Source organism: Ovis aries, chromosome 6 (genome assembly GCF_016772045.2).
Source record: "Ovis aries strain OAR_USU_Benz2616 breed Rambouillet chromosome 6, ARS-UI_Ramb_v3.0, whole genome shotgun sequence".
Classification (NCBI taxonomy): Eukaryota; Metazoa; Chordata; class Mammalia; order Artiodactyla; family Bovidae; genus Ovis; species Ovis aries.
In genome coordinates this window covers 20,832,649-20,859,333 of record NC_056059.1, presented here as the reverse complement: position 1 = coordinate 20,859,333, position 26,685 = coordinate 20,832,649, and the positions used below count along the sequence as shown (strand labels likewise).

General features: G+C 40.2%; 1 long non-coding RNA gene across 1 annotated transcript in view; it reads left to right on the top strand.

Annotated features, from left to right (window-relative positions):
• Positions 1 to 26,316, top strand: part of LOC132660002 (uncharacterized) — a 156,010-nt gene extending 129,694 nt beyond the window's left edge. Inside the window, exons 3-4 of the long non-coding RNA XR_009601140.1 lie at positions 13,168 to 13,304; positions 14,490 to 26,316. This is a non-coding gene — a long non-coding RNA (uncharacterized LOC132660002). The remainder of the gene's footprint in view (positions 1 to 13,167; positions 13,305 to 14,489) is intronic.
• The last annotated feature ends 369 nt before the right edge of the window (positions 26,317 to 26,685 follow it).

Below are 26,685 nucleotides of genomic sequence, written 5' to 3'. Positions count from 1 at the left end.
TCTGTGTGTTTGTGAACTTCCTCCTCAGACTGATGACTTCCCTCATAGTCGTTGGATGCCTGCCAGCAGCAATTAGTGCTGCCTGATGCCTCATTCAGCAGGAAGGCAGGTTGCTTCCCATTAACTGCTGGGAAAAAGAAAACACTGAGATTTACATCAATTGGCCACCCCTGAGCCAATCCCTAAAATCAGGCGAACTCCAAACACTGATAAGCTTAGGCTTGGATTAATTAAACCAATTACAGTGCAAAGGGGGAGATGAAATTTTCCTGATTGGCCTTCACTGGGCATAGCTTACCCTTGAAGCTGGACTGAGGTCAAGTCCACTCAGACCTTACTGCTGGTATCAACAAGGCAGGTAGAATGGACATTGAGGAAATAGCTGTATCTTCTGTCTACCATGCATCTATAACCGTATGTGATACTCAGATGAGTTTGACCAAAGTCCAAGTTCAGTGAAATATTCGTAATCCGTCTTATTGCTGCTCACCTCATTTTGGAAACTGTTCCTCTGTTAATACAGTCTTAGCTTGAATTCACTGTCATTTAAGCAGGTGCAACTTTGGGATTTTGCAGTTAACCAAAGGACCTACAGTGTTTTTAATTTCACTTTGCATTGCTTTCAAGGTGAGCTTTCAGATCACTTAGGTAACTGATTTTCAAGCCTGCATTTCTGTTGCTAAATCTCAAAGTCCTGATATTTTATGTGTTCTAAGACATTTTTGTTAATTGTTTCTATCAGTCAATATATAAGCTACCTTCTTCCAGACTGATGCTGCTTCAGTTGGATTAGATTTAAAAATGTGACCAAAACAAGGCCATGGACAAAGCCTGAGAAAGAAACCTCTCTGCAGACTAACATCAAATTCCTAACTACACACAGTGTTCAACCAGTTACACATCCACCTACCCACTGGCATAGTTCATAGTCCTACACCAGTCTACAATGACATTCCGAGTAATTTCATCAAGAGAGGGTGGGATGATTTGGGAGAATGGCATTGAAACATGTATACTATCATGTAAGAATCGAATCGCCAGTCTATGTCCGATGCAGGATACAGCATGCTTGGGGCTGGTGCATGGGGATGATCCAGAGGGATGTTGTGGGGAGGGAGGTGGGAGGGGGGTTCATGTTTGGGAACGCATGTACACCCGTGGTGGATTCATGTCAATGTATGGCAAAACCAATACTGTATTGTAAAGTAAAATAAAGTAAAAATAAAAATTTTTTTAAAAAAAGCCTAACTTAGATACAAATAGTGCAAACTCCCAACCTCCTGAAATCTCCCAGGTACCTCAGCCTATGGAAAACTAAATAAAACTAATTTGGCAGAAATATTTTTATTACTTTCAGACTGAATCCTACAGGTAGTTACATTATTTTCCAAATATTCACAATTCCCTGTTAGAGTAATCAAGTCTAGAATGCTAAATATTAAAGATTGACACTGCTGATCTAAGAGTTTCTAGAATCTTCCATTTTACCCTTGGAGAGAACTGGTATGACATTCACTCAGATCACATCTCCTGGCACCACTCTCTTCCTCCATGATTTCTGCAGGTTGCTGCCAATCACTCTATGATTACATCTGTAAGCCCTTTCAACACCTTGGGATGTAATTTGTCTGTGGCTACAAACTAGAATTAATTTAAAATGTCTGGGTGGCTTTAGATAATCTTTTTTTTTTTTTTCTGGGACTGCAATTCACATTTAATGGTGTTTTTCTCTTCATCCTAGTTTGATGATAACTTTTCCATAATGACAAGGACAGATGCAAAAATAGGAGTGGAATGATTCTGCCTCCTGTCTGTATTTACTAGCATCTCACCATCTTTTCTAAGCAGTGGGGAGATCTATTATATATTCATAATTATGATTCCTAGCCTTTACATAAGTCCTCTTCATTGGGAACAGTCTTCTTGTACTCAACCTTCTTGTTATCTTTTATTCATCCATCAGACTTTAGAGATAATCTCCCTGAGAAGACTTCATGATCCTCCAAATCTAAAGTAAGCACCTCTCCTACATCCTGCATTTCTTCATGTTACCCTTCTGTGAAATTTAGCACAGTATACTATAACTCCCTGTTATCATATTAGCATTCCCCATTTAACTGTAAGATGTTAGAAGGTAGCATCTTATTATTTTAACACCTTATTATTTTTTTCCTACAGAGATTTTTATCATGCTTGGCACCTAAGAGTCACATAATATTAACAATTATTAATTTAAAATGTAAATGTCCTTTCTGTTAATTTTAGTATTTTCCAATTCTTATATTTTCCCCAAGATTTCTTTTATGATCTCATTGCCATGAACAAGTTTTCTTGATGATCAGAACTAAATCCAGAGTAACAAGTTTTTCAGAGCTTTGCCCAATAAAAGGGTAGTCATTGGGCCTCTCTTTATCAAAAAAATATTTCTTATGGAAAGAGAAAGGAAAAAACCTATTATCCATACCTAGTCAATCAGAAAGTCATGACTTATTATAATTCCTTTTTGAGGCATGTGAAGTATATCCTTACAAATGGGAACAAATGAAAACAAAAGTAAGGTAACCATTTTTGCAAAGGCTAAGATGAAACAAATCCTGGTTTAGAATTTTCTAAAACACTTTTCAGACATTAAGACAAATTTAGTATTTCAAAACCTTGAAAACTACACTCTTTTAAACCAAATGTTCTTAGTAAATTTTACATAGTCTTTAGTTTTCCTCTTGTATCAAGGGTATTTCTTACTGCTACACTTTTCTTACAACAATAAACATTCTTAGCTTATCCAATTTGTCACCTGTTTCCTAGTTTATAAAATTTTAAAGCTAATGGTATAACAAACCCAAATAATGATATTTCATATTTATAAGTGCATCCTGGGATGAATAAATAATGAAAATCCAGGCAGTTTCTATTAAAAGTGTAGGATCTGAATGTTTAAGAAGTTATCTACCAACAGGGAAGTGGAACAGTATTGACTTCATCTGATTTTATTAAAATTTAAGTAGATTTCAGTGAAGTGAAGTGAAGTGAAAATCGCTCAGTTGTGTCCGACTCTCTGCAACCCCATGGACTATACAGTCTGTGGAATTCTCCAGGCCAGAATACTGGAGTGGGTAGCCTTTCCCTTCTTTAGGGGATCTTCCCAACTCAGGACTCGAACCCAGGTCTCCCATATTGCAGGCAGAATATCCTGTTTGGTCACCTTTCTTCTTTTAAGTCTGTTCAGCCCTGGCATGCAATAGCTGTCTTGATTTATTGCCACAGATCACTTACTCCAGTCTTTCAAGCCTTCATTGGCTATATCTACATGCTGGCTGAAAACTTGCCTGACTATATTTTTCTATTGTACTCATCAGCCAAAGGCCATTTTCAAGCAACTACAATTAACTGAGCCTCAGAAGTATGTTTCTGCAATTTGGGTTGAGAGAGAAAAACTGTTGCTGATTAGCACAATTGAAAGTTATGGTACAAACTATTATGCAGCAATTATTTTTTTTTAATTTTCATTGGAGGCTAATTACTTTATAATATTGTAGTGGTTTTTGCCATGCATTGACATGAATCAGCCATGGGTATAAATGTGTTCTCCATCCTGAACCCCCCTCCCACCTCCCTCCCCATCCCATCCCTCAGGGTCATCCCAGTGCACCAGCCCTGAGCACCCTGTCTCATGCATCGATCCTGGCCTGGCGATCTATTTCACATATGATAATATACATGTTTCAGTGCTATTCTCTCAAATCATCCCACCCTCGCCTTCTCCCACAGAGCCCAAAAGTCTGTTCTTTACATCTGTGTCTCTTTTGCTGTCTCCCATATAGGGTCATCGTTACCATCTTTCTAAATTCTATATATATGCATTAATATACTGTATTGGTGTTTTTCTTTCTGACTTACTTCACTCTGTATAATAGGCTCCAGTTTCATCCACCTCATTAGAACTGATTCAAATGCATTCTTTTTAATAGCTGAGTAATATTTCATTGTGTATATGTACCACAGCTTTCTTATCCATTTGTCTGCCGATGGACATCTAGGTTGTAAACAGCATCTGCAGCAATTCTTTAGCCAAGTGTAATGACAGATCCCAAGAGAGAAGATAAGTCATCTTTAATTTTTTAAGTATTATTAATATAGTTAAACCCATTTTGTACCTAGTGCTAATATAGCCACGAATTATCTGGACAACCTGGGGCAAATCAACCTCTCAATTTTTCCATTAGGCTCTTCCAAAATTGCAGTCTACAAAGTTTGTATTAGGGAGCCCACAAGTTATTTTTTATTATATAAAGCAAGCTCTTAGGAACCTTGTACATAACCACATTAAAGATTTGCATCTTTTACATCCAATATAGATTTTAATCCTTTTCATTGTGTCTATTACATCCATGAACTCTTAAATTTTTTCACAAAGGATCTTTATTACTTTCATCATTTTTCATCACCTTGTAGCTTTGATCCTATTTGTAACTTTCCTCCGGCCTAAAATCTCAATTGATCTTTGAAGAAAACCAATAAAAATTTTATACATGGGTACAACCTAATATAAGCTCAATTTTACTTTATTTAAAACAACATTTGCCTCAACAATTTATTTATAATTATAGAATCTGAAGATGAAATGTAAGTCTTCCCTCTAGGACAAGAGGTTCTAACTAAATGAAGAAAATGTTGAAAGTTTTCTATACTTCTTTTACTTACGTCAAATTATTAGTCCTTTTTCAAAAAACAGTTTTCTCATTTTTGGAAGTTATGAATGAAAAAAATTATTGCTCCTTATTCTAACTTGACCCTAGATACGTTCCTGAATACATAACTGTACTCACTCTTTGTTATTATAGCTGAGCAGGTAATAGGCTCCAATTTTGTTGTAATTTACCTATATTCTCTGTTATAAGGCCTTCATTAAACTATTTTCTGTTTCTTTTTCTGAAATTCAGAATTTATTTCCTTGTATGTCTGATTTTTTTTTTGCTACATTCTAGACTTTGCATTTGAAAAATTATTCTGAAAATATTTTGAAGACTACAATAATAGTGGCCTTCCCAAGTGGCACAGGTGGTAAAGAACATGCCTGCCAATTCAGGAGCTGCAGGAGACTTGAGTTTGATCCCTGGGTAGGAAAGATCCCCTAGAGGAGGAAATTACAACCCACTCCAGTGTTCTTGCCTGGGAAATCCCATGGATAGAGGAGCCTGGCAGTCTGCAATCCATGGGGCCGCAAAGAGTCACACACAACTGAAGCAACTTAGCGGTCATTTTATGAACTTAGCAGGTCATAACAACTCATGAGCTGGCCTGTGACTTACTATGGAGTGTGTTATTACAATGAGTCTCACCCTGAGGTGTTCCACTTTGGCACTTCATTCACTGTGGAGACAGTCTCTTGTTTGATGCTGAATTTTACCAGAGAACTGGGCTTTCTTTCCTCAGCATCTTTTAACAAAGGTTTCATTTTCTGGAAAAATTCAAATGCAGTCATGCAAAAGAAGCTTCTTTTAACTGTCTTCTGCGCTAAATAAACAAATAGTACAACTCCAAATTAGAAACATAGGGTTTTATATGTTATTTGAACTTGAGTAGGTGCTTTTAGTGTATATTTGTACAAACTGTGGAGATTTCCTGATAGCTCAGTTGGTAATGAATCTGCCTGAAATGCAGGAAACCCCCAGTTCAATTCCTGGGTTGGGAAGATCTGCTGGAAAAGGGATAGGCTACCCACTCCAGTATTCCTGGGCTTCCCTTGTGGCTCAGCTGGTAAAGAATCCACCCGCAATGTGGGAGACCTGGGTTCAATCCCTGGGTTGGAAAGATCCCCTGGAGAAGGGAAAGGCTACCCACTCCAGTATTCTGGCCTGGAGAATTCCATGGACTGTATAGTACAAACTGTACAAACTATAAATCTATTTTTAATTTTGTACAAGAGAACTGACTAATGGCCTAGGCAGTTCAGGCGGCTATAACAGGTTGTCCATGTACCATAGACAGTTTTGGAGACTGGAGATCTCAGATTGAGTTGTCAGTATGGTTAAGTTCTGGTGAGAACTCTCTTTTAGACTGCAGACTTCTCCTTATATCTTCACATGACCAAAAGAGAACTAGAAAGCTCTCTGGGGTCTCTTTTTATAAGGCACTAATCCCATTCATGAGGGTGGAACCCTCATGACCTAATTACCGGCAAAGCCCTCCCTTCCCTTCTAATACTATCATATTGGCGGTTAGGATTTTAACATGTGAATTTGGAAGGGGCACAAAAACAATCAGTCCATAACGATTAGAATAGTGGTCCTGTTTTAAGAGTCTTGAGTGCCATGAGATTTAAGCTCCAAGCAGTTCTAAATACTAGCTGCTTAAAATAATTTTTTAAAATTGTTTAGAAATGCATATATTGCAATAGGTTTTAAAAAGACTATCCAAAAAAAAAAATAAATAAATAAATAAAAAAAAAATAAAAAGACTATCCAATGTAATTCTGTTTTCTTAGTTTATAAAGGTGAGAATTGAATGACCTGTCAAAAAACATTAATTTAGCCTTTAAAGTAAATCATAATAGCATGAATAAGACTGACAGCACCTTGTGTGTGCTGTGTGTTCAGTCACTCGGTCGTGTCCAACTCTTTGCAACCCCATGGACTGTAACCCGCCAGGCTCCCTTGTATCATCTGTGTTTTCTATTGTCTAGCAATAAACACTGCAAGCCAGACTGATCAGTGCATTGACCTCAGATGTAAAAACTTATTTCTTTGCAGGTCAAGTTACCTTTAAGAGTCAAGTTGGAAAATATTAATTTTCATTCATAATCTCAGAGTAGAAGTAGAGATAAAATTCAAGCCCCAAAGAAATTCGAATCAATAATGAATGTCAAGCCAACAAACTGTAAATACACAATGATAGGCCATACGGACTTTTCATCCTAAAAATTATTTGGTTCCATAGCCTTCGTTTCATTCTCTGAGGATGAAAACATAGTTATAGAACATTCTAGCAAAACCACCGATCTACAGTTTAGTCACTCTTTCTTTCTTTCTTTTTTTTTTTTTGCAGTTTGTTTTTTTTTTTATTTTTGCAGTTTCTTTTTTTAAATTATATTTTCATTTTTACTTTATTTTGCTTTATAATACTGTATTGGTTTTGCCATACATTGACATGAATCAGCCACGGGTGTACATGAGTTCCCAATCCTGAACCCCCCCCCCCACCTCCTACCCCATATCATGTCTCTGGATCATCCCCATGCACCAGCCCCAAGCATCCTATAAAATTCCTTCGCTCTATGGCCCAAGCTGAGAAAAATCTTGGAAAAAATTCCGGAAAAATAAAAGCCTTTCTACTACAACCTAAGCAGTACATTTTCTGTGATAAGCAATAAATAAACAGCTTAATGAGATAAAATTATACCATAATATTAACTCATTTAAAAGTTCAATGGTTTTTAGTTTACTGAGTTTTCAACCATCACTGCAGTCTAAATTTAGGACATTTTCATTACCTCAAAAAGAAATCTATACCCATTAGCATTTACTTCTAATTTACCCTCAGCAAACCTCCTCACTGCCAGCCCCAGACAACCATTAATCTGCTTTCTGTCTTCACAGAATTGCTTAGTCTAGACATTTCATATAAATGGGGTCATGGGGTCAGGCTCTATCTGGTTTTTTAAGACTGGCTTTCTTTACGTAGCATACTGTTTTTTGGTTCATTCATATAGCAGCAGTTATCAGCACTCCATTCCTTTGATTTGCCTAATAGTATTCTATTAAATAGATATGCCACATTTTGTTTATTCATTCAGCAGTTGTTGGAAGTTGGGTTGTGTCCTTTTTTTGGCTATTATGCATAATGATGCTATGCACACAAGTTTTGATGTAGACATGTTTTTGTTTGTGTAGATACTTGAGTGGGTTTGTAGGTCATCTGGTAATGCTATATCTAACATTTTGAGGAACAGCCACACTATTTTCCAGTGTAGTTGCACCAATTAACATTCCCACCAGCAATGTTTGAGGGTTTCGATTTCTTTACATCTCACCATTTTTTTTAAATTGTCAGTTATTTTTCTTTTTACTATAACTATCATAGTGAGTTGTGGTGGTGCTGGGAAAACTGGTCAACCACTTGTAAAAGAATGAAACTAGATCACTTTCTAACACCGTACACAAAAATAAACTCAAAATGGATTAAAGATCTAAATGTAAGATCAGAAACTATAAAACTCCTAGAGGAGAACATAGGCAAAACACTCTCTGACATAAATCACAGCAGGATCCTCTATGATCCACCTCCCAGAATTCTGGAAATAAAAGCAAAAATAAAAAAATGGGATCTAATTAAAATTAAAAGCTTCTGCACAACAAAGGAAAATATAAGCAAGGTGAAAAGACAGCCTTCTGAATGGGAGAAAATAATAGCAAATGAAGCAACTGACAAACAACTAATCTCAAAAATATACAAGCAACTTATGCAGCTCAATTCCAGAAAAATAAACGACCCAATCAAAAAATGGGCCAAAGAACTAAATAGACATTTCTCCAAAGAAGACATACGGATGGCTAACAAACACATGAAAAGATGCTCAACATCACTCATTATTAGAGAAATGCAAATCAAAACCACAATGAGGTACCACTTCACACCAGTCAGAATGGCTGCGATCCAAAAATCTGCAAGCAATAAATGCTGGAGAGGGTGTGGAGAAAAGGGAACCCTCCTACACTGTTGGTGGGAATGCAAACTAGTACAGCCACTATGGATAACAGTGTGGAGATTCCTTAAAAAATTGCAAATAGAACTACCGTATGACCCAGCAATCCCACTGCTGGGCATACACACCGAGGAAACCAGAATTGAAAGAGACACATGTACCCCAATGTTCATCGCAGCACTGTTTATAATAGCCAGGACATGGAAACAACCTAGATGTCCATCAGCAGATGAATGGATAAGAAAGCTGTGGTACATATACACAATGGAGTATTATTCAGCCGTTAAAAAGAATTCATTTGAATCAGTTCTGACGAGATGGATGAAACTGGAGCCAATTATACAGAGTGAAGTAAGCCAGAAAGAAAAACACCAATACAGTATACTAACACATATATATGGAATTTAGGAAGATGGCAATGACGACCCTGTATGCAAGACAGGAAAAAAGACACAGATGTGTATAACAGACTTTTGGACTCAGAGGGAGAGGGAGAGGGTGGGATGATTTGGGAGAATGGGAATTCTAACATGTAGACTATCATGTAAGAATTGAATCGCCAGTCCATGTCTGACGTAGGGTGCAGCATGCTTGGGGCTGGTGCATGGGGATGACACAGAGAGATGTTGTGGGGAGGGAGGTGGGAGGGGGGGTCATGTTTGGGAACGCATGTAAGAATTAAAGATTTTAAAATTTAAAAAAAAAAAATTAAAAAAAATAAAAAAAAAACCATAGTGAGTTGTGAAGTGGTATCTCATTGTGCCTTTGATTTGCATTCCTGTGGTGACTAATAATGTTGAACATCTTTAATGTGCTTATTAAATGTTCCTGCATCTTCTTGGAGAAATTTATTTATAAGTCCTCTGCCCATTTTTAATTGGGTTATTTGCTTTTTTGTTAATGAGCTTCATATATTCTGGATACAGACCTCATCAAAAGTGGGATTGCAAATATTTTCTCTTTTGAATGTTTTGATGATGTCATTTGAAGCACAAAAATCTAAAAATTTTGATCCCATTCCTTCCTTTGCTTGTGCTTTTCATCTCATAGCTCAAATAATCACTATATAATCCAAAGTCACGAAGATTTACTTGTGTTTTCTTCTACAAATTTTGTAATTTTAGCTCTTACATTTAGGTCTTTGATCCATTTCGAGTTAAGTGTTTTGTCTGATGTGAATTAAGTATCCAGATGCAAAATTTTGCAAATTGATATCCAGTTGTCCCACCACTATTGATGGAAAAGAATACTCTTTCCCCATTTTTGTCAGAATCAACTGATGATTTGATGAATTAGTAGCCCAATTGATGTAAACGCTAGTCTCTTGAGTTTACATATGGATTTCAGAATCAACTAGTGGACTCCTTTTAGAGTAACATTTACACATTAGCTCACATAAATTCAATTTCTGTGCTTTTTTTTTTTCAAAATATTTTCTAATCAAATGTTTCACGTATTCAACATCAGCCTCTCCGTTGGCCCCTTATTTTCCTGACTTCCAACACTAATCATGCTTAGTTATTCCTATTCTTAAAAAAGTCTATTCTTGATATTGTCCCACCCTTCACAGTCCAAATTCTTTAAAGAGTAGTTTGTATTTAAAAATAAAAAAAAGACTAGTCTCTACTTTTATTTTTAAGTCTCTCTTAAGGCTATCAATGACATTCTAGTTGCCAAGCAGAACAGTACACTTTCAGTCTTTATTACAGCATTTTATGGCAAATACCCTTATATTTCTTACTCTTTTCTCATCTGTTGTTTTTTATGATACTACCAAAATCTCCTCTGATCTATTTCTGTTTCCTCTTGTCTATGTCTGTTTTGCTCAACTCTTGCTTCTACTCCTTACATGTTGCTTTTACCCAAGACTGTTTCCTCAGCTTTCACATTTTATAGATTTTCACCAGTCTCTAAAATTAAACTATAATCACATACTCCCATTTCCAGGTTTTACTTATTTTCACATGGTTATTCAGTATGTAGCTCAAAAATAAAAAATTGAATTCAATATCTTTCTTGTCAAAACTTGTTTCTCATTCTTCCTTCCATATTTCAATAAATAAGCTACCTAATTTAACAAGCAAGTTTGGAAGTCATTTTAACTCTTCCCCCCACCCTTTCTCACATGTAAATGGTGAATTTGTCTTGTCAATTTCATCTCTAATTTGTTTCCCATTCTTACAGTCCTTTTTATTCTCTGACTCAGCTCAGTTCTTTTCTTTGGACTTCAATAAAAACTTTCATATTATCTTTGATGGTTCCAACAATTTTGCTGTAAAATGTAGGACTTATCACATCAGTCCTATTCTTAAAAATCCTTCACTGACTTCCCATTACCTGGAGCATAACTGAATCTACTTAGTTTGGTGTTAATGATGCTGCAAAACTCAGTTCCAGCTTACTTTTTCAGTCTTATGCCCAATGACACAACTTTTCCTTCAACAATCACTACCTTCTCTCTGTTGCCTCACTTCTCAAATATACCACCAAATTACACACACTGCTGTTTTAACCATGAAGGACTTGCTCATTATAAACCTCACACATTACTCATACATTTATATAAAAGGGAAGCAGGAGAGGGAAGAGAACAAAGCAAGAGTATAATCTAAAGACCTATAGAGCATAGCTTCAGCCAGATCCTGCAGAGGAACTCTAAAGTCACACTTCAAGGATGTCTAAGGCAAGTAAACTAAGTTGTCATACTCCTGTATCTGTCAGCCACTAGTCACGGGCTATACAGAAGGGGATTAAATTCCCAGCGACTTCTAGATTTCTGCATGTGTGGACAAGATCCTCAGTAGAAAAAGTATATTTCCCAAAGAAGAGACATATTTCAAACTTGCCTGATTCTAGTCAAAATAGCTTTTGTACTTGCTTACTTCTCTTGATTCTTATTTTTCCCTTTAATTTTGGCCTGTCTTTATCAACTCTTCTATGAATACAAAAACAATTTCAACATTTAATCTGCTTTTTAGTTGTCTACAATGAGAGGCTTGGTTCTAACAAAATAATACATTTTTGTTTTGGTAATTTTAAGTCATATATTTATTCTCAATTTTTGTTACCTTTTATTTGAACTGTTCCTTTAGATTTTATATATTGTTGGATAATTTTCTAATTCATTTCAAAGATCTGTTTGTCAGTGAATTTAACACATTTACATTTATTACAACTGTGGTTGGCACTCATTTCTATCTTCATATTTTATTGATGCCTTCTATTATACATTTTTTATACTTTAATTCTCCTTCATACCTTCCATTGGACATATCAGGTTCTTCTCACTGTATAAAAGTTAACATTGAATTTAATTTTTTCATTTGGTTACCAGGGAAATGATATATGTCTGCATTATTTTTTTTTTTTTACTTTCTACCCATTTGTTATGCTTATCAATACCCTAATCATCTAAACTCTCCATGACATACTTTCAGTTCCACCACCACATTTGTATTTTCTACATTTTTGACTCTGAGATTTATGGATCTTTTATGGATTTTAGGTTTGTTTTAACAGCAAGAAAACTTACTAAGTGACTTCCTCACCTCTGCATTCTATATATTTCTTAGATCTTCCTAGGTTTATTTGACAAGTTATTGGTATACTTCTGAAAGAGTTTTCAAAAGAGCCATTTGCTTGATGAAACTTCTGAGCTCGTTTGTCTAAAAATATTTAAGTATATTTCCTTTACATTTAAATTACTATTAGTTGAATATAGTAGTCTATATTTCAAGTTCTTTTATTCTGACTCTTTAACAACGTTGATCTTCTTATTTATAAAACAAAATGTTACATGTATTTTGTATATAAGATTAACACTGAGAAGTATGTTACAATCCATTTCTTGTCTCTTTTTAAATAATCTGCTCTTCCTATTGGAAACTTTTAAAAAGGTCTTTGATGTTTTAAAATTCACTCTAGTATGTTTGTATTTTTTTTAATTTTCCTAAGGCTTTAGTACTATGAAACTTGTCGATGCTTATCTCTCTTTAATTCTTAGAAATTCTAGGTCACCATTTCTTTAAATACTTCCTCCCTGCCACTTTTCTTCCAATTGGTTTTCTGGAAAAACCTTTAAGGTGGAAATTAACACGTGCATACTCATCCTTCACATCCCTAATTTGTTTTTCTATTCTTTTTCTTTCCTGATAATTTTTTTTTAATTCCTCAATTTAATCTTTAAAGTTACTAATTTGTTACCTAGTGTTACTCATTCTCATATTTTAATCCTTATGTTGAGGCTTTTTCTCTTTAAAATGTTGTTATGCTTGTCTTTTCCTCTATTTTCCCTTATCTCTTTGAGATTACTGATTATACTTGCCTTACATTTAATTTTTCATTTATATTGTTTTTGGCCCACCAACTCTTCTTTATGCGATGTAAGGTAGAGGGATTTACCTCAAATTGGAGATTGTCTAACTTTACAGTCTTTGTTGAACTACTCTTTGTGGATCTCTCTCCAGTCAGCAACACTACTACCCTTGAGGGATCCTCCATTCCTCCTCTGTGGTCCTAGCAGCAATGGTGGGGAAACGGGGATTCTCAGGAGCCAGCCAAAATGCCTGAGAATCTACTGTTATTCGCCTTCTACAGCAGCAAGGTAAGAGTTCCATTCTGCTATTTTCCTACCATCTTACCACCCATTTTCCTACCTTCTGGTGCTGCGCTGGTGGTACTGTTGCTGCTGTTGTTTCTGACTGTAAGCAATAACCCATGCAGTGCAATATGAGAAAAGAAGGAATTAGAACTTGAGAGTTTCTCCTCAAAATTCTATTGTGCTTGTACCCAGCTGTTTTCATATCTAGGTTGTGTTTCCATACATGAAAAGCAATCAGATTATGTCTTCATAAGAATTCTCAGTCTGTTAATTTTGGTTTCTGAGGATCAGCCATACCATCACTTCTCTAACATCCACACAATTATATCCAGGGAAAAGAATCCAGATACTCATTTGTTTATTAAAAGCTAGGGAGGTTTCCCCACTATCCTACATTTTACCCTTCTAACGAAGATCAGCTTTGTCACTGCATCTCCTTTTCAACACCCCATTTTGGGCCACCTATTACAAACGAACTCAGTTCCACAAGATTCTATGTACCTGGCACAATACACTGGGGAAAAGTATATCACGATCTCAAACTTCTAAGAGAACTTTCTGTTTTTCTGGAAAGGCCAATTTACTTATATAAAAATCTCTGAGGAATAACCAAGTTGTCAAAGTTGTAATTGGAATAGTCCTAAAATTAATATGATAAAACCTCTCAATATTACTCAGACAATAAGAAATAACCAGTGCATCCTGTGAATAAATAAGAGCAGGTAAATGAGGAAGATAGAGTGTTACAAGTCTTCTAGCATCTCTATCACACAAGTGCTATGAAGTAGTTCTTGGTTTGGCAGTATCTCCTCTGAAAGAGAATAGCAACCCTAACACTGACCTTGAACTGCTTTTGAGTTCTCTAGAGTACAGCACTTACAAGTACTTAAGTTGAAAATTGCTTCTCTCTTTTTTTTCCAGGGAGATTTTTAATTGCAGATAAAGTATTCCTATGGAAAGAACTCGTTTAAATTTGATTTATTTATACATGTTTACAAATGCCCATTTTAAAAATCAACCCAGAAACTTTCACCTTTTACCTTGATAATCCCTATGTCATGGCAGAGCTGTATTTGTTGACATTGACAGTCATTAACTTGAGCTGTTGTAAATTACCTCTCCCAGTCAAAAGTCTACAATATGTCTAAAAGGAGATTGTTTACCTATGTGCAACATTATTTCTTTTAGCTCCTCAGTACCTTAAAGCCATCTGTTTGTGCACTGAAGATCTTCCAGGATTAATTGAACAAAGAATTTGGTGAAGACTTCTGGGAAATCGCCACAAAAGACAAATCATAATAGGTGGTTGCAGCAGCAGAAATGCTCTTTTAAGAAAAGCCTTTCAACGGACTCTGAGAGTCAGAATCTCCTACGGGTTCTACGAATAGCAGCAGCCTTGGTTGCAAATCAAGGGCATGATTGGAGGTACACAGAGCTCGGCCCAGGTGGTAACTGACACAAAGGGTCAGCCCTAAATGAAATTGTGAAGATGGTAAAATTCATTTCAGTGCACACAGCAGTTTCTTTCTCCTTCACCTCTCCTCCTCTGAAAGCTTTCTTAATGCTTGAAGTTTTCCCCTTCTCTGACAACGCAAACTCATTTAATCATGTATTCATTCAATGAACAATTTGTAACAGTCAAGTGCCAGATGCTAGAATTATTAAGATACAGAAGGCATAAATTATAAACTTAATAACTCATAATCTAATGGGGAGAAAGATACAAAATAAATCATATGATAAATACAATCATGACTCAAAGAAGAAAGATTTCAACTTAAGAAGACTCAGAGAAAATTTAAAATGGGAAAAGACACTAAACCAGGTCTTTAACCATTAGGTGTGGGGAATAAGAGAAGGGGAAAGAGTATTCCATGAAAATTAAGTGAATGTGCAAAAATAGACAAAGTTATAGCAAACTGCTCCACACTAAGGTATGAAATTGCTAGGATAAAAGGCAAAATTTCAGGTTTATGGGATAAATCCCTAAAATATGAGTTTATAGAACCTGACAAATTAGCAACATTATTTGGCTTTGCAGGGAAACCTTTCCAGAAACCCCAACAAATAATGCTGTTTCCTCTTAAATATAGAAATCCAGTCCTAGTTCACATCAGGCTTCACAGTTTGTGTCTCTCTCTCTCCCCTCATTGCCATCTCTCTATTTTTCTATCTTTATCTCCATTTTAGAACATACTCACAAACACACATACTCATTCTTACACATGTTCACACATGCATAGTAAGCAAGAAGTCTAATCAGATTGTTTTCCTACTTGGCCAGATTTAGGGAAAGGTCAGAAAAATGTTTTGTTCTTTTTTATAGGAAAGGTCAGAGAAAAGGTCTAGGGAAGAAATGTTTTGAGCAGGCTGAAAATAACAAGCATGATTGAACACTCTAGAAATCCCAAAGATGCTGAGAATTAGGGTCTGTGGTTCTGTTATAAAATCATGCCCCCATTATGGAACCATGCCCCCTCCTACCAAGTTATCCAGAAATGTTTACTCGCACCAGGCCTGTGCTTCTTTTAAGATTTTTAATAGCTGTGGAAAATTCCGAAAGAGGTGGGAATACCAGACCACCTGACCTGCCTCTTGAGAAAACTGTATGCAGGTCAGGAAGCAACAGTCAGAACTGGACATGGAACAACAGACTGGTTCCAAATAGGAAAAGGAGTACATCAAGGCTGTATATTGTCACCCTGCTTATTCAACTTCTATGAAGAGTACATCATGAGAAACGCTGGGCTGGAAGAAGCCCAAGCTGGAATCAAGATTGCTGGGAGAAATATCAATAACCCCAGATATGCAGATGACAGTACCCTATGGCAGAAAGTGAAGAGGAACTAAAAGCCTTATGATGACAGTGAAAGAGGAGAGTCGAAAAGTTGGCTTAAAGCTCAACATTCAGAAAAGTAAGATCATGACATCCAGTCCCATCACTTCATGGCAAATAGATGGGGAAACAGTGGCTGACTTTATTTTTCTGGGCTTCAAAATCACTGCAGATGGTGACTGCAGCCATGAAATTAAAAGATGCTTGCTCCTTGGAAGAAAAGTTATAACCAACCTAGATAGCATATTCAAAAGCAGAAACATTACTTTGCCAACAAAGGTCCGTCTCGTCAAGGCTATGGTTTTTCCAGTAATCATGTATGGATGTGAGAGTTAGACCATCAAGAAAGCTGAGCGCCGAAGAATTGATGCTTTTGAACTGTGGTATTGGAGAAGACTCTTGAGCATCCCTTGGACTGCAAGGAGATCCAGCCAGTCCATCCTAAAAGAGATAAGTCCTGAGTGTTCATTGGAAGGACTGATGCTGAAGCTGAAACTCCAGTACTTTGGCCACCTCATGCGAAGAGTTGACTCATTGGAAAAGACTCTGATGCTGAGAGGGATTGAGGGCAGGAGGAGAAGGGGATGACAGAGGATGAGGTAGCTAGATGGCATCACTGACTCCATGGATGTGAGTCTGAGTGAACTCCGGGAGTTGGTGATGGACAGGGAGGCCTGGCGTGCTGCGATTCATGGGGTCGCAAAGAGTCGGACTCAACTGAGCGACTGAACTGAACTGTCAGATGTGCCAGTTTATTTTTTGTTATAACTTTCTGTTTTGATGTTGGAGTGGCTTAGCCTAATGTTATGATTTTTGCAAGTCTTTTTCTGTCTACAGCCATATTTCATCATCTCCTCTGAAGACTGTATCCTCTATGAAGTTCTTCTTAGCATACCCTTTATTGGCTGGCTCCTTGTGGATCTTAAAAAACACAGTAAAAATAGTCCTATCGTGGCCCAACAGGTAAAGAATCTGCCTGCAATGCAGGAGACACCAAAGACATGGATTTTATCCCTGGGTTGGAAGATTCCCTGGAGAAGGCAATGGCAAACCACTCCAATATTGTTGCCTGAAAAATCCCATGAAAACAGGAGCCTGGTGGGCTATAGTCCAAAGGGTCACAAAGAGCTGGACATGACTGAGTGACTAAGCACAGCTCAGTACAGAGAGTGTTTAGTAGAAAAGTAAACAAATCACTTCCTTATTTCACTGCAATACTTAGCACTTTGTGTTGAGCCACGTGTGCTTTGATAGAAATTTGCTGACATGTGCATTAGGCAGACAGACCAAAAGACAATCCATTTGTACCTAGAAATTAAATTGATTATGACCAACCTAGATAGCATATTCAAAAGCAGAGACATTACTTTGCCGACTAAGGTACGTCTAGTCAAGGCTATGGTTTTCCAATAGTCATGTATGGATGTGAGAGTTGGACTGTGAAGAAGGCTGAGGGGCGAAGAATTGATGCTTTTGAAGTTTGGTGTTGGAGAAGACTCTTGAGAGTCCCATGGACTGCAAGGAGATCCAACCAGTCCATTCTGAAGGAGATCAGCCCTGGGATTTCTTTTGGAAGGAATGATGCTAAAGCTGAAACTCCAGTACTTTGGCCACCTCATGCGAAGAGTTGACTCATTGGAAAAAACTCTGATGCTGGGAGGGATTGGGGGCAGGAGGAGAAGGGGACGACAGAGGATGAGATGGCTGGATGGCATCACGGACTCGATGGACGTAAGTCTGAGTGAACTCTGGGAGTTGGTGATGGACAGGGAGGCCTGGCGTGCTGTGATTCATGGGGTCGCAAAAAGTCGGACACAACTGAGTGACTGAACTGAGCTGAACAGATCCATCAAAATCAAAAGGGTAAAATTCAGAATATATCATTGTGCAAGACAACTAGACACCAAGCAGCCTACCCTGATCAAAATTGAATTACAATTTGAAAATATTATCAAATAACTGGAATTCATTTTAGTAAACAACTGGACTTCAAAAGCATCTAAGCCATGGCCATAACCCTTGGGTAAGCTAGTATCCTCAGTAGATGGGTTAATATTATTTTCAATTAGTTTATCTCACAGTTTTGAATCACTTTATTTGATGACTTAATTTCATTGTTTAAAAGCAGATATATAGAAATCTATTTTGAGGCAGTACACAAAGAAGTTTCTAGGTCTGCAAGAAACATTAAAAGTTATGGATTAATTTTAAGCAAATAAACTCTCATCTACTAGATAATGAGCTATATTTGGATAATGGAAGATGAGCTGATATACAAAATATTACCTCTAATTCTTCTATGAAAACCAATTTTGTTTTTCAAGCTTTGAAATTCTAAATCAGCATTCTAATATTGCACAAAGGACTATAATGGACAGTCTTTCATTCACTTTCCCAAACTGTAAGTGGCCAGTAAAGAAGAAATAATATGGTCCATACTCCCACAAAGAGGGGATAATAACAGCTAACACTGATACATCCCCACTTGACCTGGGACAGCACCTAGAATACAGGAAGTCTCCCAGCTTTTAATGAAATTGGAAACATGGAGCAAATCCTATAGTAGTCTATATCCAAGAGGCCAAGAGCCGACTCATTAGAAAAGACCCTGATTCTGGGAAAGACTTTCCTGTGGTCATGTATGGATGTGAGAGTTGGACTGTGAAGAAGGCTGAGCACTGAAGAATTGATGCATTTGAACTGTGGTGTTGGAGAAGACTCTTGAGAGTCCCTTGGACTGCAAGGAGATCCAACCAGTCCATTCTGAAGGAGATCAACCCTGGGATTTTCTTTGGAAGGAATGATGCTAAAGCTGAAACTCCAGTACTTTGGCCACCTCATGCAAAGAGTTGACTCATTGGAAAAGACTCTGATGCTAGGAGGGATTGGGGGCAAGAGGAGAAGGGGACGACAGAGGATGTGATGGCTGGATGGCATCACTGACTCGATGGGCGTGAGTCTGACTGAACTCCAGGAGTTGGTGATGGACAGGGAGGCCTGGCGTGCTGCGATTCATGGGGTCGCAAAGAGTCGGACACGACTGAGCGACTGAACTGAACTGAACTGAGGGCAGGAGGAGAAGGGGAACAGCAGAGGACAAGATGGTTGGATGGCATCACTGCTTCAATGGACATGAGTTTGAGCAATCTCTGGGAGATGGTCAAGGACAGAGAAGCCTGGAATGCTACAGTCCATGGAGTCGCAAAGAGTTGGACACGACTGAGCAACTGAACAACAAGTACTATATTAAAATGTAGGAGAAATTCAATAGTCATAAACTATAACTTTCTGCCGAGGGCCAGCGTGAGGAACTCCGCCCATGGCAAAGGTCATGAGGAAGGAGGCTTGGCATACGCAAAGGCGTGATCAAGCCTCGGGAAACCCCCTGTTCCTGAGCATCTACCCCCCAAACCAGAGTCTATCTATTTTACTGTTTCATGCTCTCGCCTACACCTCTGACTTTATGGGGGGTTGTTCCCCACCGGTTCTCTCGGAGAAGGAGTAAACGTGCAGCTCCAAGTCAATAAAAATTCCTGGGCATGACAAGAGTGTTTCAACTTACGGACTCCTCTGAAGGTTATGTAGCCCACCTGTATAGGTTCGTCTGGCCACATGTGATTGTTCACAGCCTCCCAACCTGAGAGGCACGAGATGTTTTAGACTTACTAAGGCAAATTCTTTTGGGAAGATAGAAATTATTAGTATAGTGGGTTGGTTAGGAATTATATTGGTGAAGGGTTTTTCATTTGTTGTGCCAATAATTGCTGCTAATTCCCTGCCCTGGGTGTGACAAGGGTGTCTCAGGTCAAACCTCTCTGCTGACAGACTAGCTTGTGTGACAGGATTATCCATACTGCTGCCACTACGCACATGATTGTTTACTACCTCTCAACCACAAACAGCACAGAGAGTTTTGGAGTATTTTGAGAGTCTTAATTAGCATAGGGCTTTTCTCATTGTTGAGTCAATGATTGCTGCCAGGCCTCCATATCCTTAGGCACCCGGGAATATATTAATCAATGTATTTGGAATATAGAAAAGGAAATATAGCAGTTTTTAAGGTTAGCAATACTAGACTTTTTGAGTTAATGAATTTTCTCTTTTGTAATAGATCACTGTACTTTGTTATAAATCACAGTGTCTGAAGAACCTAAGCTACTCCATTTTGTAAAATTCTGGGGAAAGAGCCCTTGGAAATCCCCTGACCTCATCCCACCACCTGTGAGCCAATCAGATCCCAGATCAGGATCTCCTGACTTTACCTTCAGGACTTATGAAATTAGACTTATTCGAATTAAGCCCAGGAAATGAAAACCAGTCAGAACCCAACACCTAACCCTTCTACAGAAGGTAACCAATTAGACATCTCCCAACCCGGAAACTCCCATTTTTTGAAATTTTCCCGCGAGAATACCCTGTATAAGCAAGGTAACCCAGAGTTCAGGGCTCCTCTCCTTAGCCGCTGCATCAGTAATGGTGGGAGCCCCAGCTCGAGCTTGGTAATAAAAACTATCTTGCTTTTGCATCGGATATCGGCTCCCTGGTGGTCATTGGGAGATTTCACGACTTGGGCATAACATTTGGGGGCTCGTCCGGGATCTCCCATTGGCTCCCCAGGAAGACCGATCTGGAGAGTTATCTGTAACCGGTAAGTTTTTTCTGCTTTCCTTTTTGTCTCTGATAAGGCCTGTTTTCTGAGACCGGTATATGACTCAGGCGGATGCACCGACGGGTCACTGGTGCGGGTTGTTGGGAGACATCCCCGACCCCCTTGGAGGGGACGGAGTGCCCCTGTTCTCTGTAGACGATAGCTGGTGGCTCCCGCTGAACGGCTGGAGGGCGTCGTCTTAGTTTCAGTTTTGCCTCTGGACTCCCAGAGGTCTGTATCTTCTATCTCTCTGCCTGTCTGTGTGGCTATCTGTACTGTCTGTGTTAATTTACCAACATCTGACTGCTGTAGGAAGGATGGAGCAAAGTCAATCTAACCCTACCCCTTTATCCCTGATCACTGACCATTTTAAGGAGGTCAAGATGCACGCACATGACCTCAGTGTGGAAATTAAGGTAGATAAATTAATCACTTTTTGCAGCTCGGAGTGGCCAACCTTCCACGTGGAATGGCCCCCAGAGGGCACCTTTGACTTGGAAACCGTGCACCGAGTCCAAGACATCATCTTTCGACTGCAGAGCGGACACCCTGACCAAGTTCCCTATGTCATAGTGTGGGAAGATCTCATATTGCGCCCCCCTCCATGGGTAAAACCTTTCTTGCCTCAACAGGGATTCTCCACTGTGCAGGTGCTGGTGACATGTGTAGGAAAGAACCTGAAAAATCCCAAGGAACCTGAACCAATGGCGCCACTGTACCCCATTTTACAAGGGGGAACAGAGGAAGAACTCTTCCCACCCCCTTACCAACCCCTCAAGCCACCGCAGGCCCCTGTTATCCCTCCCCCTAGGGCCAAGGGGTCAGAAGGGGGCTGCATCAGAAGGGGGGCCCGCACAAAATACTCACCATAGGCGAGCCATGTTTCTGGCAGGGCCAGTAGACTCAACAGTTGCCCTCCCTTTACGAGTGGCCGGTCTCCCCGACAAGGAAGGGAACCAAGCTCATCAATACTGGCCCTTCTCTACCAGTGGCCTATATAACTGGAGGTCACAGAATGCTAAGTTCTCAGATAACCCTAGAGATCTAACTAACCTTCTAGAAACTGTGCTTTTTACTCATCAGCCCACGTGGGACGACTGTCAACAGCTGCTCCAGATTCTCTTCACCACGGAAGAGAGAGAATACTGAATGAGGCCCATAAAAGGGTCCTAGGGGGAAATGGAGAACCCACCACTAATAGAGATGAAATTAACACCTCTTTTCCTTTTTCATGACCTGACTGGGATTACAATATGGCACAAGGTAAGGAGAGGCTCCGGGTCTACCGCCAGACTCTGTTGGGGCTGCTCAAGGCAATTGCACGGAAACCCACTAACCTAGCTAGAGTAGGAGATGTTCAACAAGGCCCCACTGAGAGTCCAGCCACTTATGTGGAAAGACTGATGGAGGCCTTTAGACAATACACCCCCATGGACCCAGAAGCAGAAGGCACTCAGGCTGCTTTGATAATGCATTTTGTCAACCAGGCGGCTCCAGACATCAGGAAAAAGTTACAAAAACTAGAATTCCTGGGTGAAAAGAGTATCCAGGATTTAGTAACAGTGGCAGAAAGGCTCTACAATACTTGAGAGACCCCAGAGGAAGAGGGGATCAACGGCCAGCTGACCTGGACGCAACTGCCACAGGGATTTAAAAATTCTCCCACTATCTTCGATGAGGCCCTCCATGAAGACCTGGGTGAGTTCAGACAACAGCACCCCCAACTAACCTTGTTACAATATGTAGATGACCTCCTGATTGCAGCAAAGGACCAGCAGACTTTCCTCATGGGCACCCGAGAACTGTTGCAGGCTCTTGGAAAATTAGGATACCGAGCCTCAGCCAAAAAGGCTCAGATATGTCAACCAGAGGTCACTTACTTGGGGTATGTATTAAAAGAAGGGCAGAGGTGGCTGTCACAGGCACGAAAAGAGAGTACTCAAAATACAGACCCCAGACTCACCTCAAAGAGTGAGAGGATTTCTGGGGTCTGCTGGCTTCTGCCATCTTTGGATTCCAAACTATGCGGAACTGGCTAAACCCTTATATGAAGCCACCAAAAGTACCACCCCTTTCAGCTGGACAGAACAGATGGAGACCGCCTTCAAAACTATTAAAACGGCTCTGCTGTCAGCCCCCACCCTAGGGTTGCCTGACGTCACAAAACCCTTTCTCCTGTATGTGGATGAAAAACAAGGAGTAGCAAAAGGGGTGCTGATGCAATATTTGGGACCTTGGAAACAGCCAGTGGCCTACTTGTCTAAACGCCTAGACCCCGTAGCAGCCGGCTGGCCCCCATGCCCCCGCATGATTGTGGCAGTGGCCCTAATGGTTAAAGATGCAGACAAGCTGACCCTGGGGCAAGAGTTACACATCACCGCCCCCCACGCCATTGAGGGCATACTGAAACAACCCCCAGATAGATGGATCAGGACACTCAGTTGACCCACTACCAGGGACTACTGCTAAACCCCTCCAGAATTATCTTTCTACTGCCTACTGCTCCCAATCTGGCTACATTGCTTCCTAACCCAGACTTGAAAGCCCCCATCCATGACTGCAGCCTCGTACTAGCCCAGGTGCATGGGACGCAAGAGGACTTGCAAGATCGCCCCCTGGCGGATGCTGAGGTCACCTGGTATAGGGACGGGAGCAGTTTCGTTGGAGATGGACTCAGGTATGCGGGGGCGGCCGTAACCACGGAAACCCAAATTGTGTGGGTGGAAGCACTACCTCTGGGTACTTCGGCTCAAAGGGCTGAACTAATCGCCCTAACAAAAGCCCTTCAGTTGGGAAAGGACAAAAAACTTAACATCGTTACCAATAGCCAGTAGTCGATATGCCTTTGCTACTGCCCATATACACGGGGCCATCTACAGAGAGAAGGGACTCCTCACAGCCGAGGGTAAGACGATTAAAAACAAAGAAGAAATAAAAGCTCTCCTCTCGGCATTATGGCTATCTAAAAAACTAGCCATAATACACTGCCCAGGGCACCAAAAGCCAGACACCCCGATCTCGAGGGGAAACAACTTAGCAGACAGGGCAGCCAGGGATGCAGCCCAGAATACCGTGACAGAGGCCACTCTTCAGCTGCCTGAAGAGCCCTAGGAGCCCTATTCTGCCAGCTTTGCCCAATTACTCAACAAGAGACTTAGACTGGATAAAAAGCCTGCCTATGGCCCAACAGCTGGCCGGGTGGTGGAGAGCAGCAGACAGCTCTCTAATCCTCCCAGAAGAACTAGGAAAACAAGTATTACTAAAAATGCATCATGCCACTCACCTGGGAACCCACAAGATGCAAGACCTGATTAGACATGCCAAAATTACCATGAAAGATGTCAGGACGACAATAGAAGACATGGTATCAAACTGCAAAGCATGCTAGTTCACGAACGCTGTCCCTCATCTGGCCAACCAAGGAATTAGAGAACAGGGGACAAGCCCAGAGCTTACTGGGAGGTGGACTTCACTGAGGTAAAACTGGGTAAATATGGATACAAATACCTGTTGGTGTTCATAGATACCTTCTCAGGGTGGGTAGAAGCATTCCCCACCAAGAGAGAAACAGCACAGGTGGCGGCCAAAAAGCTGATTGAAGACATCTTGCCATGGTTCGGGTTTCTGGCACAGGTGGGGTCAGATAATGGTCCAGCCTTCTTGTCTCAGGTAAGCCAGGGGGTAGCCCGGGCTTTGGGGGCCAGATGGAAGCTGCACTGTGCCTATAGGCCCCAGAGCTCAGGACAAGTAGAAAGGAAGAATAGAACGCTTAAAGAGACATTAACAAAACTAGTTGCTGAGACTGGCGGGGACTGGGTGCCTCTCCTCCCCTTTGCCCTGTACCAGGTGCGGAACTCACACTACCAACTGGGACTCACCCCTTTTGAAATCATGTATGGGATACCTCCCCCAATAATCCCTAACCTAAAGGCAGAAGTGTTAAAAGAAATAGATGATCAGAAGTTGCTTTTTTGTCTCTGGTCCTTACAATACTCCCACAGGGACACATGGAAGAGGCTCAAAGCACTATGCGAAAAGTGGGTTTCTATGCATGTCCGGGGCACAAAAAGGACTGGATAAAGACATGGCGGCATGCAGAGTCGTCACTGTAAGGCATGGGAATATGTGACTTCAAATGATGGCTGGTGGAAATGGAGTGTGGCCAGGCCGTCGGACCTCGTCACGATGACTTTTGTAAATCCTATCACCTCAGACGTGGAACAAGCGATTTACTGGTAGTTGCCCTGACTGCGACCTCTTCAAGGTCTCCTTCACTTCTGAAGGACAGAGGGACATAAGATGGACATCAGGACTCGTCTGGGATATACAGGGCCTCTGATTATCTTACTTTTGCTACTCACCTGTGGGCCGTGTTTATTGAACAAGTTAATGACCTTCATCAAGAGCCGCATCAACACAGTGCAGCTTATGGTGCTCAGGTCCCAATATACAGCCCTGCCAGCGGCCCCCTTAGCGGAAGAAAATACAGAGCTGGTCACAACTCATGATTGTGTCTGTCCTGGGATCTTGAGAAGGGGGGAATGAAGAACCTAAGCTACCCCATTTTGTCAAATTCTGGGGAATGAGCCCTTGGAAATCCCCTGACCTCATCCCACCACCTGTGAGCCAATCAGATCCCAGATCAGGATCTCCTGACTTTACCTTCAGGACTTATGACCTGCCCGGGAAATTCGAATTAAGCCCAGGAAATGAAAACCAATCAGAACCCAACACCTAACCCTTCCACAGAAGTTAACCAATTAGACGTCTCCCAACCCGGAAACTCCCATTTTTCGAATTTTTCACGCGAGAATACCCTGTATAAGCAAGGTAACCCAGAGTTCAGGGCTCCTCTCTTTAGCCGCTGCGTCAGTAATGGTGGGAGCCCCACCTCGAGCTTGGTAATAAAAACTATCTTGCTTTTGCATCAGATATCAGCTCCCTGGTGGTCACTGGGAGATTTCGCGACTTGGGCCTAACATGTCCTTGCTATGCAAAAATGTAACTTGATCACTATCTTAAGACTAGGTAGATTTTAAGGGGAACATTGGTGAAAGGATTTTCATTTGTTGGGCTGATGTTTGCTGCTAAATCTCCATATTCCCTGATCTTATAATGAATATAACTAGCATATAGGAGAAATAAGTATTAACCTTTAAGATTAATCATGTTAACCTTGGGTTAAATAAATTCCTTTCTTGATTGTAACTCACTACACCCTCACCCTATAGGAATGCAACTTCATTTGGAGGATGGTGCCTGGTTTAAGAAAAAACACCCTTGGAAAAAATAAGTTTTTTGGTTTTCAGAAAGAAAGGGTCATAAAATGTCAGCAGGTCTCATGGCCAGAAGATGATGTAAAACCCCTAAGACCTTTTTTTATACATTTATGTGAAGCTCCTGATTTTGGCAAAGGTCAGGACTGCGACCCCCGCATGACTCTGTATTCATCCCTATGTGTAACAAAAGGTATATAAGCAAATCTAAAAAATAAAGAAATGGGATCAGTTTCCAGAAAGACTGATTCCCCCATGTCGCTTCTTTCTTGCTTTCTGTTTTTCTGGCCGAATTCCCATCTGGTGCATGGGTACCCACCAAGCCTACTAATTTTGCCTGGGCTTCTAAGATCGGACCGGGGAGGCCTCAGTTCCTCCTCTCCTTCGGGAGAATGGAAAGACACCTGCGGCCTACATAGGTGGTGATTGGTATTCCATGTAAACCAAGTTATTCAGCCTCTTTTTCTCTGCTAATTTTCTAATCCCTCTCTATCTGTAATTAAATAAGTTATTTCCAAGGACGCCGACTCCGTCCCCACCTTCGAATCACCCTGGATCCACCGGGGCTGGACCCCGGCAACTTTCCATTATCAACAAATGTTTGGGATAACAATGCTTCTAAGC